General features: G+C 42.1%; 1 protein-coding gene across 1 annotated transcript in view; it reads right to left on the bottom strand.

Moving 5' to 3' along the window:
- The window catches only part of EXT1 (exostosin glycosyltransferase 1), a 264,919-nt gene that overhangs the window by 208,669 nt on the left and 34,410 nt on the right, over positions 1 to 21,840 (bottom strand). The gene's annotated exons all lie outside the window — the stretch shown is intronic.

The following is a 21,840-nucleotide window of genomic DNA, read 5'->3' as shown; positions in this document are numbered from 1 at the left end:
TCTGTGCCCTGTTCACTCCTGAACATTTGCATGCGCTCACCCCCTCCTCCACATAAGCATGCTGGCCTCTTCTCTCACATATACACTGCATTTCTTTCAAGTCAGAGAACTGCTCAAACCATCTTTAAAAAGAGGAATGATTGAGAGTAGATGCATACCTCTGACAGTGTACTTGTTGCTCCAACATGTCCAGAAACAAGCTACAACAATATCCGTTTAGATGCCTGTTAGGAGAACTACACAGTCCCCTGCCTGGGTGAACAGAAGGTCTGGTCTCTTCACCAGACAGTATCTGTTAGTCTGGGAAACTCAGATTTTTTTCCTTTTCCCAAAATGGTTCAAGAAAAGGAAGTCATTTTGCTTCTTCTTTATCTGGGCAGGAGGAAGCATGCTGCACAGAGGACTCAGTTTTTTGAGCAGTGAGGCACTTGCTTTAGCTGGATATTTCCTGCTTTATTCTTCGGGAAGCCTACAAGAAGAGTGTTACAGAAAACCAAGTGACTGAACAACTGAAATGAGGCCACTGAACATTTCAACTCATTCAGATTTTCATAGTTCAGAGAAGATAAAACTTGCCCCAGTGCAGATGGCCAGCACAAGGTCCAGATGCCAGTAAGTCCCACTTCTGCTATACTTTAAGGCTTGAAGTGGGATTTAAGCCTTGTCTCTGTGCTGCACAGGGAGCAAATTTTACCTCCCTGTGGAGAAAACCTCTATTCCAAAAGTTTGCCATTTCCCTAGGTAGCCCAGAACTGCTGCTCTTCGGAGCAAGGCATTTGATCAGTTTGGCAGGGCTGACATGGTACACTCATGGTGCTCTGCCATAATATCTCATCACTATCAAACAACAGCACTCTTCCAAGCAATAGTCAGTTAATGAGAAGCTGCAGCTTCCTCTGCAGCTGTGCCACAGAAGTGCTTTTATAAAATTCTAACCTTGCTGTAATGGGAACCATAGTACAGCTCCCAAATTCAGTCTTTTTAATCAAAATAAGAAATCTCAAGGAGTCCTGCAGAGCTGTGTCGAAGAGAGGAGTGCTAATAGGCTTTGGCTACCATTGCAAGAAAACAGGGGAGAGATACAAATAACCCTCCCTACACCGCAATACCTATCATCCTCATTCCATCTTTAGTCTCATTTTCTTGGGGATGTGATCCCAGCTTTGCACCATATGTACTCAGCTCTCAGGCAATCAGCCAATCAAATCATGGCTTTGAACAACAAAATTAATCATTGTTCATCCAAACCTTCCTCTGCTCCTCCCCTCAAACCTACAGCAACCTCCTGAAGGAAAATAACAAAATGCACAATATATAAGCTGCCAATTACAACAACAGCTCTTTTTGTGGGAAAATCTGCACAAAGAATTGTTTTAACTTGCTTGTTTGCTTTTTTTCTTTCACTGGGGCGGGGGGGGGCAAGTAGATTGTCGTAATCTCCTATGTCAACTAATCACTGAAATATAACAGCTACAAATGAGGCTGATGTTCCTATTTTGGCAAGCGAAACAATGAAGAATTAAGCCAAAGGTACATGGAAGAATTCTAACTTCTAAAGACAGTGAACCAAATTCTGTTCTCATTCATAATGGAATGGGGAATCTGGAGCTCTCATTTACTGCAACAAACAGATTCTGTATATTTATAGTGGTGACATGAACAATGATTAACATTTTCAAAAGTGCTTAATTGATTTGGGAGCACAAGTCAATGGGGTTTGGGTTCCTAAGTCACCAGGGCAGATTTCAAAATTGTATATTAAATGTAATCATAATCACTAACCTCCATTCAGAGTTTATCAGCCTCTAAGGGTTTCTGTCTGAAAGATGAGGAGGCTTACAATGGGGGGAGAGGGGGGAAGAGAAAGGAGGGTCGCAGAGAGAAAAGCCAGCCATCTCCTTTCCCTCTTGCCAACCCCCCCCCCCCCCCACACACACACACGGTATATATGAGTTATAGCATTTTTTGTGCTGCTCAAATAAAAAAACAGCATTTTTTTTAAAGCTTAGCTCTGCACATAACTTCAACAACAGCCAGTTTAAACAATCCATCTGGGCAACCTCTCCTTTGATCTCTACATCTGAATAATCATCACAAGCAGACTGTGAGCTTCCCAAATCAGACACACACGCCAAAGCAACATCTGCATCTAGGGTTGCTAGATGGTGTCACCAAAAATACCAAACATCCCCCGCCTCCCGCCCCAAAAAAAAACACCAGAGAAAAAATTCTGTTGGGGGGAGGTGGGGAAAGGAGGGAGACCAAAGTTGTTGAGCAAAAACAAAAAAAACAGCATTAAAACAGCATGACCTTTTCAGTGCGTGCAGAGTCAGAATAGGGATAGGAACAGGGAAGCAGTTGAGCACTAAGACCCAGGGAAGGCATTGCTTCCCCTTGGTCTTTAAGCTTTTTGCCGGCAGACATTTTGTTTTCTTAATCAAGCCAGAAAGAAGCTTCCCTGCGGAACCAGGTAAGCAGGAGGTCCAGGGGAGGCGGTGTTGGAGGACCGGGGGATGTGGGGGAGGGGCAGGGGCTGGGCCCAGTTGCCGAGTGTGTTGTAGGGTTGCCAGGTTTCTGGTATTTTCACCTCCTGGCAGGGGGAAAAAAACAGAAAATACCGGACATTTTAGGTGTCCGGTATTTTCTGAATTTTTTTTACCGGACAGGAGGCAAAAATACCGGACTGTCTGGATCAATATTGGACACCTGGCAACCCTATCTGCATCTTGCACAGACAGAGGGAGCTCTGCTACACTTTTGAGCAGAAAGACAGACCAGTCAAATTGCAATTAGCCCTAATCAGCACTCGTGCAAACTGTTCAGAGTGTCATAGAGCTTATGGCCAGAAGGGACCATTGTATTTTCTAGTCTGATCTGGATAACACAGACTATTAAAAATCACCCACTTACCCCTGCATTGAGCCTCAAACTTGTGTTTGGCTCAAGCAAAACTTCCAAGAAGGCATGAAGAACCAGACAATCTACCTTTCCCTTAAGAGTTAGTTAAAAACGTGTGCACCTTATTTTCAGTTTTAATTGATCTGATTTCAACTTCAAGCCATTGGTTTTTATTCTGCTTTCCTCTGTTAGATTAAAAAGTCCTTTATTTTCTCCCATGATATTCTTTATCTATATCCAGGAAAACTCAAAAAGGGTGAAATTCTCTCCTACGTTCAAAAATAAGAAATTGAAAACTCATCTTAAAGCCACACGGCCTACTGATTAAGACAGAAAAGGTTACTGCAAAAATAAGAATCTGTGGAGAATGTCTAGTGCTAAGCGAATCTGGAATTTAACCCTAGCTACAGACACCATTCCAAATGCAAAATTCCTGGGTGGGAAAGAGGAAGGGAAGCACGTTTCACAAAAGAACATAATTCCTTGCGAAAGACTCTTTCACAGGTAGCAGAAGTAGAAACATCTGCTCTCCTCCATGAGGGCAGAGCTGGGGAAAGGCGCAGTCAGTGTGAACAGGGCAGTAGGGAGAGTATTCCACTCCCATAACAAAACCCTCTGCCTCCATTCTACTGGACTAGAAGACACACACACATAAATTGTAACCACCCCCCACTCCCAATTCACCTTTTCTTCATCCATCTAAACCAGTGATCACCAATTAGTGGAATGGGATCTACTGGTAGATCTTGGAGCCTCTGACAAGTGATCCTGTCTGGTTTGGCTGGGAAGCCATCAAGCACTGGTCCTTCAGTTTCCCCTCCACCCACTGTCATGTTGCTCCTGCCTTCGAGTTGCTCCCCGTGAGCCTCCTACTTGCTATGCAGGGTCTAGTAGGGGAAAGGGGGTTAATGTTAGAGTGTCCCTTCTCCCCCCACTTCAGTACCCTATCGTCACACAGAGAGATGAGGGAATAAGAAGCTTTGCTACGCAAATCTGTCACTCACATGTTGTGTGGTGTCTCTGTCTCATTCTCACAAACACACACTGTCCTTCACTCTCCTCTCCCAACCCAACACATACGTGGGGGGTTGTTGTTACTTCTTTTACTGCTCATAAAGCGTGTTGGTTTTGGTTTTTGACCAGTCCGTGCATTTCATAATTTTCATTTCTCTCTTACGCTTAAATTTAATTCTTTGAGTAGTGAGTTCTAAAATGCCCATGGTAATTGCAGCTCCCGTTGATCAGTAATGGTGAACCATGGCCAAAAGAAGCTGTGGGCTCAGTGCCTGCAGATGAGGGGCAGCGCATGGCACCATGGAGCCATTACTGAACATGCCAGCTGCTTTCAGAAGTGGTGCAGAGCCAGGGCAGGAGTAAGCCTGCCTTAACCCCACTGCTCCATCACCCGGGAGACATCTCTGTTAAATGGTACCCAGCCAGAGCCTGCTTCCTGAACCCTTGTCCCAGCCCTGAACCTCCTCCTACACCCAACTTCCTGCCCCAGATGCGAGGGATCCTGCATCCAAACTCCTTCCCAGAGCTTGCATCCTGAAACCCCTCCTGGACCCCAATCTGGGCTAAGCCTGGAGTCCCTCCCACACTCCAAACTCCTTGGCCCAAGACCAGAGCACCCCAACCCCCTACCACAGCCTGGTGAAAGTGAGGAAGAATGGGGGAAGAGAGAGGGATGGAGCGAGCAGAGTGAGGCCACAGAGAAGGGGTGAAGCATTGGCAGGGCCTCGAAGAAGGGGCGGGAAGGAAGGAGGGCAAAAGGTGTTTAGGTTTGAGGTAGATCTTACACTGTACTTTAATTGAAAATGTTATCTTTTGTTTACAAAGGTTGGAGACCACTGATCTAAACTAAATGCTGCTCAGCTACAGATAAAAGAATATAGAGCCAGTGAAACTTTGCATAGGTGTAGCAACAGCTAGGATGGATCCCAGGATAGAAAGGAAGCCTCAAAACTGAAACTCTCTGCCATCTAAAATGTTGACTTTCATATATTACTATTTTTCTTTTCTGTTTAATTGATCTCTGTATTTTGGGAGTGACAGAATGACAGTGACAAAATGGACCTTCCTGGGCATGCTAATACATTACTTGTTATTGTGTTTGTATTCTAATAGTGTGCACGGTACCTCTAGAACCTAGGAAGGAGCATGAGAGTTATAATATGTTCTGCTTGGGAACCTGAAATATGTAAGGAACAGAGAGGATATAAAGACGGCAGAGGGCAAGCTGCCATAATAATTAGTGTAGCCCAAATATGCATGCTAAGGCCCACAAGTGATATGACAATGGGAGGGAATGGCCACCTTCTGTTTTTATGAAAAGGAACATAAATCTAGAACAGATTTTTTAATCTTAGATATATGTGTGTGCGTGTATTTTGCCATCAGCACATGCACAAAGATTCTCAGCACATGCATTCCTGACCACCAATGACTCATTATCTCTAGCTATTAATCCTCTAATTAAACAATTCTGCGGGAAATGACCGCTTCTTTGTAGGTCTACACTGACCCGGCCATTGCAGTTTTAATAGGTCACACACTGACTGCAAACATCTCTTACCACTTTCATCAGACTCTTTCCTTAAAAATACATTACTACCTACCATTCTCACTCACTGTTTGAGCCACTGCTGGGATCTCATTCTCTCTTTGTTTGAGAATACTTTTTGAGGGGGAAGGAAGGGGGACTAGTAACATAAAGGTTTGACTGAAAATACACAAAAGCCAGGAAACTCAGAGTTACGGCTGAAAATTTGTGCTGACACTGCAGCATTATGTCCTACTATTAAGTCTGTTCTGGATCTTTTGGTACAACTGCCAGGGTTAAGGCCTGGGTGTCAGCAGAGATTTTCAGGCTTCCTGATGAATTTCTTTTTTTAAATAAAACCCTTAGTGTTACTTAGACATACTACTCTAACACCAGATCAACCTTTAATGAAAATTGTGCACATGCACACTTTTATTCATGCCATTAGTTATAGTCTTTGCAATGGCTGTGAATTCTGTATGAGCAAATTTGTAGTGTCCTGGTTATCCAAAGTAGACATAGAGACAGATTAAGCAAGTGGCTGAAAGGTACCGACAAACAGACCAGAGTAACCATAGCAATAAACATTTCACACAGTCGTGTCATAACAAATAATGGTCTCTCCCCTTCAGCCTGAAACCAGAAGAAAATAAGGCTAAGGTTGTTGGTTTGTTTAGTTGGGTTTTTTTTAAGTGGACTCTGTGGCTATAAGCTTGCAAAGAAGTTCTCGGACTGTACTGAATTTTATTGTATTTTAGAAAATAAGAAAGCATTTTTCCCCCTCTCTGCCCCTGCACACACTTCATATAGAATCATAAAATAATAGAAAATGAGGGTTAGAAGAGACCTCAGGAGGTCATCTAATCCAACCCCCTGCTTTAAGCAGAACCAGTCCCAATGAAATCATCCCAAGCCAAACCTCAAACACCTCAAAAGGAGATTCCATGACCTCCCATGTGGCTGAAGGCTGCTATCAAATCCCCCCTCACTCTTCTCTTCTGCCAACTTAAGCCCAGTTACCTCAGCCTCTCACTACAAGTCATGTGCCCAAGCCCCCAATCATTTTTGTGGTCCTCTGCTGGACTCCCCAATTTATCTTCATCCTTTCTATACAGGAGGCCCAAAACTCGACACAGTAATACAGATGTGACCTCACACCAGTGCTGAATCATCACTTCCCTTGATCTGCTGGCAATGTTCCCACTAATATACCTCAATATGCCTTTTGCCTTCTTAGCTACCAGGGTGCACTGTTGATTCACATCCAGATTCTTATGCACTGTAATCCCCCAGATCCTTTTCTGGAGAACTTCCACTTAGCCAGTTGGTCCCCAGCCTGTAGCAGTGCATGGGATTCTTCCATCCTAAGTGCAGTTCAGTCTCATGGTCCCTTATTTATGCAAGCTGGGCTCGTGGAAGTTTTGCTGATTTTATTCCACGAAATAAAAGTGCTTTACTAAAGGCACAAAATGTCCTAAGTGGATGACAATATTTGGGCTAGATCACAGTCTCCCTCATTGAAATGGATGATGACTTACTCAGGTGAATAAATCCATTTCATTTTTCCAAGTAGGAGCTCATAATCAAGGTGAGTATGGCAGGTGCATTTTACTCCCTTAGGTGTTGCATATCTGAGGTTATGAGGAAATATCAACTGATAATTTGAAGGAAGGTTAAATAAAACGTGGTTCAGCTTTCTCAAGTTCTAATTGTCACCGCGTTTCTGATTAACAGCTTAATGAAAAGGAGAACATTGGCTCAACTGTGAGTATTGATTAACTGGTGGGAGCCACCAGTTTTAAATGGCAAGATTATTACCGTACAATACTTACTGCATTACACTATATAAGGTGGACACCTTTTTCTAAATTGGATGAAATAAAGATTTTTAAAAGGTTCACACAAAAGAAACTGCTGGAAACTCAGATTCCTGTCTACAGAATTAAATATACCACCAAATAAGGGAAATGGCAGTTGATTTTTATGGTTGACATCATGTGAGTAACAGAGTGCATATGTATTTAGTCTGTACCCTTTTAAAATTCAGACTAAGATCAATTGCAAATTAAAAAATTTAGTGAAATTACAAAGTGCACTATCAAGAGATCTTAACTCAGCAGGAGAAAAGCTAGCTAATCACTGGTTAGGAACTTCAGAAATTACAAACTAATCTAATTAGAGGCTTCATCTTGTCAGTTACAGTCCATGTTAAATATTTAACAGTAAAACAAAAAATTGAAAGTTAGTTACACTGGCACATGAATTACTAGTTTCATGCTAGAACACTTGCCAGCTTGAATCAATATCAAACAAGATGACAGATTAGGCTTTTACAGATTTAAATACTCGTAATTAAATATCATCCATAAATAAATAAAGTTGTACTGAAAGTGAAGGGGGCCACAGATATAATGAAGAATATTCTGGGGGGAGAAGGAAAGCTGTCCAAAGGAGACAGAGCACACACTAAGGTGACATGAATTAAACTAATTTAAATTAAGGCCCACTTTAATTCTCAGAGTGTCCACACTGGAATTTAGTGCAGTTTAACTAATACTTTAAATTCACATTTTTAGTTAATTTGGACTAACTTTAAAGAGTGTCCCCTAAATATCTGTAAAGCCCTAAATATCTGTAAAGAAAAAAAGATACCTGCATGTGTCAAAGTATGTTGAGGTCCATTAATTTGTACACTGGAGGTGAAAGGGTACAAAGACTTCATCTTTTCACTTATCTCAAACAGGGACATGCATGCTAAAAGCACTAATATAACACGGCAAGAGCAACAACTACAGGAAGAAAGGGAAGAGATATTAGTAGAAGTTAAATAAATTTAGTTTTAATGTTAGAAGGTGACTAAAGCCCTCTTGGTGTAAGCCAGGTTGTTAGCGTGACAAGTTCAATCCCCTGCGGATGTCACCTGATGAGCGAAGGTACCACTGAGTCTGCCTTTTCTGCTAGCCTGGACAACCTTTAACCCTGTGTGCAGAGCCAGATTTTTAAACTTCCGCCAGCACACACGCATGTAGAGCCGCACCCAACTTAAGAAAGATAGAGACAGATAAGCTCTGGGAAGGCTCAGTTTAAGGGACTAGTCATACCACTCAGGTATCCACCTCCCTTAGAGTACAAACCCAACATTATATGACATTTGCCTCCTCCCTCAATGTGAAGGAATATATGCACTATATGTATCTCACACTCACACTCACACACACTATATCTACACTATGCAACTTTTAGTAACAAGGTTGTGTCGACAGTTCTGTCACTAAAAGTTGGCACATGTAAATGCTATTTGGAAGCAATTTTGCCGACTTCCCATCCCCAAGTGGCTTTCACCTCTATAAAAGCTGTATTTTAAATGGTTAAAGAGATAACAAGCAGAACAACACAGATTACTAAGAAAATAAAGCAAAGCAGAACTAAGCTCAGTTGACTGACTAAAGAAATTGGTTACAAGTAATAGTTCCTCACCTTAAATATTGTTTTAGATAGATTCCTTCACAGGCCAAAGGTATCTTTCTAGACCGGGTCCAGCAATTCTCCCTCTCACCCCTTTTCATTCCAGTCCTTTTGTTTCCAGATGTTTTTAAGTATCCCTGTGTGTAGGATGGTGGAAGAGAAGCAAACCGAAGATCTTGACTGTTTATAAGGCAGGAATTCTTTGTTCGATTCCCCCAACTCCTAATGGAACAGTTCAGTATTAGAAGATGATGGTTAGTATCAGGTGACCAGGTCACCTGACTGCATAGCATCCCATCATCCCTGAGTCACTGACAGTATGGAGGGCCCACAGAAAGGCCAAGCCATTTCTCACTTCTTTGTACTCACTGACAAACCATCAGCCTGGGTGGGGTTGCAACTTCTTTGGAGGATAGGGACATAATTCAAAATGACCTTAGCAAGTTAGAGAAATGGTCAGAGGTAAACAGGATGAGGCTTAATAAAGAGAAATGCAAAGTGCTCCACTTAGGAAGGAACAATCAGTTCCATACATACAAGATGGGAAGCGACTGTCTAGGAAGGAGCATGGTGGAAAGGGATTTAGGGGTCATAGTGGACCACAAGTTGAATATGAGTCAACAGTGTGATGCTGTTGCAAAAAAAGCAAATATGATTCTAGGTTGTATCAACAGGTGTGTTGTAAGCAAAACTCGTGAAGTCATTCTGCTGCTCTACTCTGCACTAGTTAGGCCTCAGCTGGAGTACTGTGTCCAGTTCTGGGCGCCACATTTCAAGAAAGATGTGGAAAAATTGGAAAGGGTACAGAGAAGAGCGACAAGAATGATTAAAGGTTTTGAGAACATGACCTATGAAGCCAGGCTTCATGAACTGGGCTTGTTTAGTTTGGAAAAAAGAAGATTAAGGGGGGACATGATAGCGGTTTTCAAATATCTAAAAGGGTGTCACAAGGAGGAAGGAGAAAATTTGTTCCTCTTGGTTTCTGAGGACAGGACAAGGAGTAATGGGCTTAAAGTGCAGCAGGGGAGGTTTAGATTGGACATTAGGAAAAAATTCCTAACTGTCAGGGTGGTCAAATATTGGAATAAATTGCCAAGGGAGGTGGTGGAATCTCCCTCTCTGGAGATATTTAAGAACAGGTTAGATAGACATCTGTCAGGGATGGTGTAGTCGGAGCTTGGTCCTGCCTTGAGGGCGGGGGGCTGGACTCGATGACCTCTTGAAGTCCCTTCCAGTCCTATTATTCTATGATTATTGTATCTGAAGCGTTAGCAGTGGACCTCACCCAAAGTAGCATAGATGAAATACAGATACATTAGTCAACATTCCTAACTTCAGATACAAAAACAACAGAGGCAAACAAATAGGATAATCATATTCAGAAAATAATAATCTTTCCAATGGTGCCATATGTGAGTTATATTGCGAAAAGCATATCTTAGTCATGCCAGAATATGGAGTGTAATGTCACAGTTAGTTGCCCAATATTTTTAGCCAGATCCCAAAAATGTTGGGTAATAATATCAGAATAAATTCATTTGTTTTGAAAGTGCCAGGCCATCCAGAGCACACAAGACCTCCGGTGTTTCAAGTGCTTAACTAAGAGACCAACATATTTACATCAACATGCCCCAATAGTTGGTGGGACAGATTCTGCTTTCAGTTACAGCAGCATAAAAATCAATAGTAAATTCATGGACATGAATGACATACCTCTGGATTGACAACAGTATAAAAGAGAGCACAATTTGGCTCAAATATTCTGTCCTTGAAATTTGAGGGACCGAAGTTAACCCTGTTGGAACTGCACGTATGTTCCAAAAAGAGTCTAGGGATTGCAGACTTGAGGCTAACACCATGTACAACTTGACGTAACACAGATTGAAACTGGGGAGTGGATAAGGGAGAGAAGTTGTTTAAAAAGGCTAAATTAAAAGCACTTAAAAAGAAAGAAATGTTTCAGCCTGCAAATGATGGAGGATGCAGTCCATCAAAATCTGCAAATTGGTAGGTTATACATTCTGTGCTGTCTGTCAGCATGGCACATCTTAAAGGGCTGAATAAATAATTGAAGAATAAATAATTGTACCAGGGCTCTTGTCTCAGGGGCCATTTTTATAGATTGCAGTCTAATGATAGCACCATCTGCGACACTCTGCATTAATATGGGATAAAATTACCTCGTGCCTTGTTTGCTCTGACACCCTGATGTTATGATGTCTCTTAATATTATCATGAATAAAGGACCAGAGCAACCATGGAAGTGTCCTGAGTGGCTGAGGTAGCAAGAATCAAGTTTTAACAGTCAGAGATATTACGCCTCAGGGAAAAGAGTGAGGGATACCACTAATTCCAACATAATTTACCATCAATATAACAAAAGAAAGGAGGCACTAGTGAGGGCTCTTGGAGTGCAGAAGCAGTGAGTTAAATTCAAAGACTCTGGTTTAGAAGGTACCATTCTGGGACTAATAGCAGGGTCATATCTTAGCACCAAGGAAATAACACCCAGGAGCCAACCATTTCTTCAACCTTCTCTATGTGGGGCGGGAGGGGAGGATGGTGGACAGAGGGTATGTCTACACTACCCCGCTAGTTCGAACTAGCGGGGTAATGTAGGCATACCGCACTTGCAAATGAAGCCCGGGATTTGAATTTCCCGGGCTTCATTTGCATAAGCCAGGCGCCGCCATTTTTAAAACCCCGCTGGTTCAAACCCCGTGCCGCACGGCTACACGTGGCACGGAGTAGCTAGTTCGGATTAGGCTTCCTAATCCGAACTAGCTGTACTCCTCATTCCGTGTCTGCAGAGGGATACAGATTAGGCAGGTCGACATTGCAAATGAGGCAGGGATTTAAATATCCCGTGCTTAATTTGCATAAAAATGGCCACCACGTTTTGCCAACTCAGCACTTTGTCGGCAAAAAGCAGCAGTCTAGAAGGGGACAGATCCTGTAAACCTCCTTGCAGGAAGCATAAGAGATCTGTCAAAAAGGCTTTCTTTCTCAACAGATCCCCCTCTAGACCGCTGCTTTTTGCTGACAAAGTGCTGAGTCGGCAAAACACGGTGGCCATTTTAATGCAAATTAGGCACGGGATATTTAAGTCCCTGCCTCATTTGCAATGTCGACCTGCCTAAGCTACATCTCTCTGCCAACAGAGGGATGCAGTATAGACATATCCTCTCTCTCTTTTTCTGACACACACACACACACACACACACACACACACACACACACACACACACACACACACACACACACACACACACTCAAGAAGCCAGCAGGCAATTTGGATTGCAGGGATTTAAAAAGACTGTATTTGCATTGTTTGTTCTATAGACAAATATAGCTAAGGTTTTATATTTAATTAGATTTAGAAACCTGTCACATTCTAGTGACCTAAAATAGGGTGCCTTCTGAAAGAAAAACTACAGGCAGTCCCCGGGTTACGTACAAGATAGGGACTGTAGGTTTGTTCTAAAGTTGAATCTGTATGTAAGTCGGAACTGGCATCCAGATTCAGCCGCTGCTGAAACTGATCATTTCAACAGCCGCTGAATCTGGACACCAGTTCCGACTTACATACAGATTCAACTTAAGAACCGCAGGTGTCCCCAAGTCTGCTGCTGCTGAAACTGATCAGCAGCTGATTCCAGGAAGCCCGGGGCAGAGCAACTCTGCCTCGGGCTTCCTGTAGTCAGCCGCTGGTCAGTTTCAGCAGCGGCTGACTTGGGGACGCCTGGGGCAGAGCAGCTCGGGTGCTGCTGGGTTGGTCCAGTAGCGCGGCCGCTCCTCGGCGCTAGTGGACCAACCCAGCAGCACCCCAGCTGCTCTGCCCCAGGTGTCCTGATTCAGCCACTGCTGAAACTGATCAGCAGTGGCTGAATCAGGACGCCTGGGGCAGAGCAGCTGGGGTGCTGCCGGGTTGGTCCAGTAGCACCAAGGAGCGGTGCTGCGGGATCAACCGGCAACACCCCACCTGCTCTACCACAGGCCCCAGGCTTTGCTCCACGTCTGCCTGGTCTGCTGGGGAGACCAGGGAGATATGGAGCAAAGCAGCGGAGGAAGCCTAGTCCGAACTACCTAGTTCGTGCCGCATGAAGCCGCGGGGCACGGAGTCCGAACTAGCGGACATTTAAAAATGGCGACGCCCGGCAACATGCAAATGAAGCCCGGGAAATTCAAATCCCGGGCTTCATTTGCCACTCCGGTTGACTACATTACCACCCTAGTTCAAACTAGGGTGGTAGTGTAGACATACCCTCTGACTTTGAGCAGTAAGAGTATATGGTGTTATTACATCCAGCTCCAGGTCCCCCACACATCCCGCAAATCATCAAAAAAAAAAATAAAAAAAAAAAAAGAGTTATGCCTCTTAATCCAGGGCTACACATAATTATATAGAGATATATATGTTTACCAGTATAGTTACACTATACAATATCATAAAGGTGGCTTAGGTGCTTTCCTATCTGGGAATAGCTACACAGTCATGTAGGCACTTTTATATTAGGGATGTTAAAGACTAGTCGACAGTCCTATGATATAGAGTTAGCAAAGGGGGCGGGGGGTACTTCAAAGTGGCAGTGCTGCACAGCTGTGCAGTGCTGCCACTTTGAAACCCCAAGGTGGCATTTCAAAAGGACACCCGTGGAGCCCTGGTCATCTGGGGAGTTCCCAGCTGATCCTGGGTTCCGGGGAAGTGCCACACGGAGCCCAGGATCAGCTGGGGAGTCCTCAGCTGACCCCCGGGCTCCTAGCAGCATGCAGCTAGGGACTCTTGTGCATTTTAAAGCAACCACACCGCATTCAGCCTCCCAGAGTCAGCAGGACTTCCCACTGGCCCAGGCTGTACCCAGAGTTCCGCATTCCTCCCAGCAGGGGCTCTTGTACATTTCAAAGGAGGAATGTGGAAGTGCCTATCGACTAGTCGATAGATATTCCATCGAGTAGACAATTAAAATTAAGTTAACATCCTGACTTTATATCAATATAAGTGCATCCATATCAGGGTGTCATTAGCACTTTAGTCACTGCACTGACCATTTACTGCTCACCTATGATGCAAACAGTTAATCATTCTCAAACCCCTAACAATCTAATGCATGTCGTATTTAAAGTATGTTACAAGGAGGCCAAAGGAAGTATAGACCAAGAGCCCAAAGCAATGGTGGAAACCTGAAAATATATTAAATTAAGGTCAATTCTTCAATATGTTCCTAATGAGCTCTATTATAGAACTGTGATATCAATAAATTACCATTATAAACAGAACACCTGATTAGTGTGGGAGGGAGGTACATTTGGATCTAAAATAAAGTAATGCCACCTCAAAATTGGACATAATGAAGAAAAGTGTTCCATATTTGGTTTAGTGCAGATGGACTGATTTGAGTACAGTTCTAAAAATAATGAAGGTAAAAACTGTAGACCAGTAGTTACCAATCAGTAGTTTGGGATCTACGGGTATATCCTGAAGCCTCTGACACAGCAAATCTGACTGGTTTCACAGGGAAGCTATCAAGCGCTAGCACTTCAGTTGCCCCTCCGCCCACTGTCATGATGCTTCTGCCCCCTGCTTTGGAGCTGCCCCCCTGGGAGCTTCCTGCTTGCTGTGCAGGGTCTGGGAGGGAGAGGAAGGGGGACACTGATATCAAGGTGTCCCTCCTCCCCCCACTTCTGTACACTTATCTCCACACAAAGAGAAGGGGATGGAGGGAGCTTGGCAACACAAATCACTGTCACTCTCACACAGTGTGTGTCTGTCATTCTCACAAACACACTGTCCTTCAATCTCATCTCCCATCTGCTCCAGCCTCCACTGATTAACTAGTTAACAGAGAACATCCATACCTTGGACAATTCACTTAATCTATCCTGTGACTCCATTTCCCAATCATCAAATAGGAAGCACAATTCCTTGCCTCACTTGGATATTAACCATTAATGATTGTGAGGCGCTCAGATGCACATACAAGGAGTATTCAGCAAAACTAATTTTGACAGAAAATCTGCATCCTCTTTGGCCTTCCTCTTTATAGAGTCAGGAATATTTATTAAGCCTGTCTTTTGCTATGTACCCACATTATAACCTTTAACTACAGTGCAAAGTTGTATCTTAGTAATCCCTGGGCAACCTTTGAAGCCAACAGGAGATGAGCACCTTTGAAAGATGGACAATCAAACCATCCAACTCTCTTTATTTGACATATTTAAGCAATGGGGAGGAATGGAGAGAGAGACTGAGAACAGGAACACTAACTGAAGCCAGGGTTTAAAAAGTTAGCCAAATAAACTAACTACTGGGGGAGGAGTAGAAGGTGCGGGCTACAAATAGGAAAAACACATTTTCTATGACAAAAAATAAAAAGTTCAGAGGTTGCCCCAGACACGGTAAATCTTTTAGTGCCCTCAAAAGTCATTCTGTCTTCCAGACATTCCACAGTTTTCTGTTGTGGATAAAAAGGGGCCAGCGACCCATGAAGTGTCAGGAATTCATCTAACAGAGCCTAGGCAAAGTTGCTGGACAGCTATTGTGCTGAAGTGAAGTTCAAACGCAAATCCTGTCAAGAAATGGCACTGCTCATTGGTTCAGCTGGTAGTGAAGGGGCCAGAAGGAAAGGAAGGGGGAGGAGGGAAAGTTTAGGCCTTTGCCAAGCAGCGGATGAAAAAGACAGAGCAAGGCCACAATGGCATTAAGGTAACTTTCTCACAGCTACAGCTGAAAAAGCGGATAGGGGAAGGAAAAGGAAGATGCAGGCAGCTTGATTGGTCAGGCCTTTGTACAAAGCAAGTGTAATGTCGCTTTTTCAGGGGCTTGGCGGGTGAAAGGGTTTATATATTTACATTTATCAAAGCAGATGGACAAAAAGGAATTTTGAAAAGTACTGCTCTCAACATTAAATATTCATGCCAGCAACTATGGGAGGGCTAATGGAAAGTGTTGAACAAAACCCTTAACAACTTTGTTAATGCATGGAGACCAACAGGGGTCGTGGCACATTTTGAGGAAATCACGTGCAGTTTCCATGTGAATGTAACAAAAATAGTTTTCTCCTTTTCAAAAGGGACTTAATAGATGCCCATTTACTGAACTAAAACCAAACAGAATTGGAGGCATCAAATTAGGGTTTTAAACAGTCATTAGAGCATGCTTTTAGTTATCCACTCTGTGTCACAGTCACTGAAACCTACAGCTATGGTCTTGCATCTGGACTTCAGTCATCAGCAAAAATAATGCTGCCAGTGTGATGTATTTACATTCTCAAAACATTTTGTCCAGATCAAGGAGGATTTTTGCAGTTATTATGTGGCCATCTAACTTCCACTCTGCAAAGACTCAAATAGTATTTGGCAGGTTAAAAAAAGGGTGGGGGGCTAGAGGGAAGTGATAGGAGGCTGCAATTATAATTGCCATCTCCATTTCATAGAAGAAACCCAAAGCAAAATGCAGATATTGATATCCCCTCCCTTTGGGGGAAGATGACAGCATATTTGAAATGTGAACCTTGACCAGGATCTGTGTTTTGCAAAAAAGCCAGGCACCTCTCACTTACCCCCAATCTTTACGATGGGCTGAACCCCTAGGTGCAAAAAACCTCAAATTTCCTGTTCCCAGATCTGAACTTCGCTTTTTTCATCCTTATTTCCTTCATCAAAAAGAAGGAAGTGAAGCTCGCTCTCCCCGCCAGAAGAAGAAAAGAGTTTTTATGAGGAATATCCTGGGTGATACCCTCTGGTAAAAAATGGCTGCTTTGCACCATGCACTGGGAAGGAAGAGTTTGGCCTATGGAGGATTAACAAGCATAGTAGTGATCCACCTCTCCTTACTATAAGCACAGTGGATAATGGGGGTGTAATTATTAAAAAGGGGAGGTTATTGAGATGATTTATGCTAGGCAGGGTGTGGGCTAACTGATTACTTCACCATAGCTAATCATGATGAGCATTATTTAAACCACCTTTAGGTGGCTCTAACAAAGTGTGTTGGGGGAAAATCCCCATGACAGAAGCAGTGCAGGAGAGAGCCCAAGGATCTGGCCTGTAAGAGCTTTTTATGCCCTTTTCTCTTCAGATTATCATTTTAGGACAAGAGCCTTATCTTTACTGTGCCTATTACACTTGGAATTCAGTCCTGATTTGAGTCTTTGAGCACTACAACAATGTCAGGATGACAGAACACAAAGTACAGCCACCAACCCAGATGCAAAAGCAATTAGAGTCATAATAACCACAAGCTGGATTGTGACCACACATGCAAAATTCAGAATTTAAGGAAAGTACTGCCTGCACAAGATAGCTATATAAATCACTACTTGCAGTCTCAAAGAGCACACACGGACATGTGTTTAGCTGCTCTTAAATGCATATGCTATAGCTTTAAGGTTCAAAAGCTGCTGTCTCTAAATAAACTTTTTCCCCCTAGGTCAGCAAGATATATGAGTGTGTGGTTCCTGTTATATCAACTCTGCTAATTGGAGATTTTGCTTTGATAGCAGAAGTGAAATCAAGAGGCCAATTAACTTGGTTAGTTCTGAATTCAAGACAACATATTTCCCAAGTAAAATTATTTGCAATGCAAGACAAGATCGGGTCAGGGAATCACTTTAGGAAACCAACTTAGTCACATCAGTCCATTTCTATCAAGGACTTTAGATATATAATTGACTCAGATTCTGTAATTCTTACTAGTTGATACAATTAAATTATACTGTCTTAGAACCTCTTATGGCTAGTCAAGCTTTCAAAATAGCTTTTACAAAAAAAGCACCAAAGCCTGTCTTCATTCTTTATTCCCTTTAATTAAAACACACACACCCAAACTACAGAGAAAAGAAAACCACTATGATTCATTCTCAGGACACAGATTCATTGTTAATCTGAAAAATGCAATTCTGATTGGGAAAAATAGAAATAAATACATGTGTTATTAAAGCAAACAAGTGTTAGTGGACACTAAGACTGCCTTTTTATGTTCGCATGCATGGTATTCTTTACCTCCCAGTTCACTTAGAAAAGGTACCACTGCATTTCCTACTTATAGGGTACCATTAACCCTCTGCATTCCGAATAATAAAATACTGTTTGCCACCAGATATTTGGCCTTCACAAATCAAGCAAGAACGTTTGCAGCTTTCTGAGTTAAAATAGCCTCAGAGTCCTAAGAGAGGCATGTCTACGGTGAAATCACAAACCTGCAGCCATGCCTGAGACCAAATGTCTATTCCACAATTAAACAACCTCTGAGCCCAAGTCAGCTGACACAGACCAGCAGCTGGTGTTTAAGTGCAGTGTAGACATAGCCCCCCTCTCTATCCAGTGCTCTAGCTGAGGTTTGTGAAATAAACTGTTAAGATTGGGTAGCTTCACTCTTTCTACTAGCATTGGCAGGCCCATCATGAAATAGGCGTGAACATAGACTGCAAATCCTAGAAAGAGGATTTTTGTAAAATATTTTTGTTTTATTTTTATTTATTATGACAGTGCCTTTTGCGAGCACCTCAGTTCCACCACCATTTCCATTAGCTTTTAGGGCTATCATATCAGCCCAGCCTGACTTTAAAGAAGTTTTGGTGGCTTAATTGTCATTACACAAGTGTATTTAAAAATAAAAAGTAGGGAAAAAGAAGTCAGTCTTTACGTGACAAATGCAGTAGGTCAACATCATAATAAAAGAACGTATATCCTACAAAATTCTATGTAAAAATGCAAAGCCATTGTAAGCAATATATATGAACACTAAAGCACAGCTGACACTTAATTGCTTTTTAAACTAATCTGAGTCAGTCTGGAACAAAGACGTACAACACCACCACCACAAGGGTGAGATCAAAAAACTCAACTGACATTAACCTCTGAGTTAATGCAAGTATGTCTGTTTGTGCTACCCAATGTGCTCAAAACTTGCTTTTAGCACACACACCCTCTGTTACCCTGGTTTTAGCCTATGATTGTTAAAGGGCCCATTTACTCATCAGGATTTATAACAATGACCCAAGCATATCTGAGTGTTTCAGGTTTTTACTTTTCTGATCAGTAACATGTAATATCACAGATCTCTTATCTTTATGTTCATCATGAGCTGTTACGTGCTTTCATCACCTGACATCTGATTTCCTTCTTTGTTTTTACACTACTTTCTCATAAAACCCCCAAATGGTTATTAATTCCTACATTTTTTTCTTTTTTTTTTTTTTTTACAAACTCCACTTTTCATATTCAGATGTTAAACAGACATTAGCCCTACTGTTCAGGTGAAGGAACTAAGGCAAATAGGGTAGGTAAATTGTCTGAGACCACAGAAACAGCTAGAGTCAGAGACAAGGAGTCCTGTAGCACCTTATAGACTAACAGACCTATTGGAGCATAAGCTTTCGTGGGCAAAGACCCACTTCGTCAGATGCATGTAGTGGAAATATCCAGAGGCAGGTATAAATATGCAGACCAGAATAGCTTGATTCTGGTGCTACAGGACTCCTTATCGCTTTTGCAGATCCAGACTAACACGGCTACCCCTCCGATAGTGTCAGAGAGAAATTCACACCTGAGAAGTTCCTAGACATAGTTTTGGGTTCAGGCCATGAGATTACATATTCCTGCAACATCCAGCCTTTGCCACGACAACAAATCAAATTCATAAAAGCTAGAAAGCATCAAAGAGATGTAACTCCACTGAAGGTAATAACATTAGGGGTGAATTTGACATGCAGTACCCAGCGGGAGCAGAAAAAAAAAGCAAAGCATTAAAACAAAAATGCATATGCCAGCAATGGCTATAACCCTAAGTGTTTAACAATTTCTTTAACAAGTCTTTGCTTAAACTGAATTGATTCTATTAATCTCCTACTGAACAAATATGATAGAGATTTATCTAAATTATCCTCCAGTGAGCAGTGATGAATACTAGCAATATTCTTTAAGTGATCCATTATTTTAATCCAGCCATAAGCAATTCCAGGTATTTCATACACATTAATCGGGTGCAATACAGTTTGGTGCTGTGAGGTTTGGACAGGCCATGGAAACAATCATAACCTTAGTAACAGAGCGAGTAACTCAGAAACCTCATCTCAGCAGAGTTCACATTGTAACAATATAGAACATAATTTACAAGCTACCATGAAATGCTAGAGGTCAAAACTTTCAGGACATAATTTAAACAGGAAGAACGTGCATAGGATATTGTATTAGGCTTTGAGATCTTTAAAAAAAATGGCTGAGGTAAAAATGCAAATAGCCCTTTGTGATTAGAAAGGAAAAGGTAATTATTTGTCAGATTTAACATCCAAAATGCTCTTCTCTATTAGCAAACTCATCTATCTACCTGCATGCATGCACATACACCATCTGACTCTAAAAACAAAGTGAAAAGCAATGCATTATTTGGAACATGTTCACAAATCATCCTTGTGTCTCTTGCATAACAAGTACAGGAAGAGGCACCTCAACATCTTCCAGTGTCCCCAACCTGCTTACTAGTGGCTGCTAATAATTTGGGTTGTTGAGCTACTTGGATGAACTATATTTTCCACACCATAAAAGCTCAAATTCTTTTGATGTTTAAGTCCCAGGAAGTTCAAAGGTCAGCCTGCTTAGCTAATTTGCTGTTTATGCAAAGAGTCAAAGCAGGAAATGCCTCATTTCTAAACTTTTCAGATGAATGTAGTATTTATTGTGAAGTTTGAAGCACCATTAAATTGTTTAACATACAGCTGTTTAGCACCAGGCTGAACAGTTCATTCAAATGGGTGATAAAAGCTATCTGATCACCTAGAGGAAGCACTTCAATTGTGCAAAATTATCTCCCTTTTCTAGGTCACATTTACAAAAAAAGGGGGGAGAAATTTGTTTCTACCTTTCCTGAGTATATCTGAATACATTTCACATTTTGCATAATCACAAAACCAAAGAAAAATATTTGCAAAACCTGTTTTTAAAGTGAGGAGGTAAATTCTCTGAGAAAAAGCACGCATAAGCACAAAAGAATGAAACTAGAATATAAAAATTAGCATAATAGCAGGAAGAGACTGTAAAATTGGACAGTTTTAGCAAAATGGTTTAAGTTAACAAGTTACATACATATGGATAAATGTTTCAATGAAGGAACCTGTGAAAGCAAACGTACTTTGTTTATAAACATCCACTTGCTTTTTCCTTTAATATGCATAAAGTCAGGAGGCTGGGGAGGCAGAAAAGAGAGAAAGAGAAAAAGGTTGATCGGGCTCAATAGCTTTTTCCTTCTTCTGAGACAAGTCCCCGCAGGGTCACCTTAGCCATTTCTAATCTTTTAGCCAAAAATTACAAGTCTTGTATGAACTGCACTCCAGTGAAACAAAACAGGGAGACAGAATTCCCCCCAAGTCTTGGGCTGTACTGTGGCTCACTTACACTGCACTACTGGCATCAAGCCACCCTAAAACATCCCATACTCATCCATGGGACAAATGCAATACTCAGTACAGTTGTGTAGAGTCAGAATAATGGCTCCTAGGCCATCACCTCCTCATCCCCACTTTGCTTGTCCAGGAGAGAGGGAAGTCAAGGCATGCCCCACTGATCATCACTTACAGCTTCTTAGAGCCATAGGTACCCAAGGTCTGCTCTAACTTATGCTAAGTAACCAGCAGGGCACACAGCCAGCCTGGATCAGAATAACCTAATTAGGGCAAAGCCCACATTTACACACCCTTTACTAAGCTGCACCATGCAGTCTCTGCCTACAGAGAAAAACCAGGATCCTTATGCCCTGTCTGGGAGACCACGCTTTACCCATGATGGAAAGAAGATATCTAAAAGGACTTCGAATGCCTATGATCCTGTATTTTTTTGTTTGTTTGTTTAAAATGTAACATTGGTTTAGCTGCTACTTCTATTTTCCTCCTAGAAATTCTCAGGTCCTCATTGTTATCTCTTATTCATTTTAAGTAAACGGG

Source organism: Pelodiscus sinensis, chromosome 2 (genome assembly GCF_052426305.1).
Source record: "Pelodiscus sinensis isolate ZL-2025 chromosome 2, ASM5242630v1, whole genome shotgun sequence".
Taxonomy (NCBI): Eukaryota; Metazoa; Chordata; order Testudines; family Trionychidae; genus Pelodiscus; species Pelodiscus sinensis.
The sequence above is the reverse complement of the archived record's forward strand: the minus strand, read 5'-3'. Positions and strand labels throughout refer to the sequence as shown.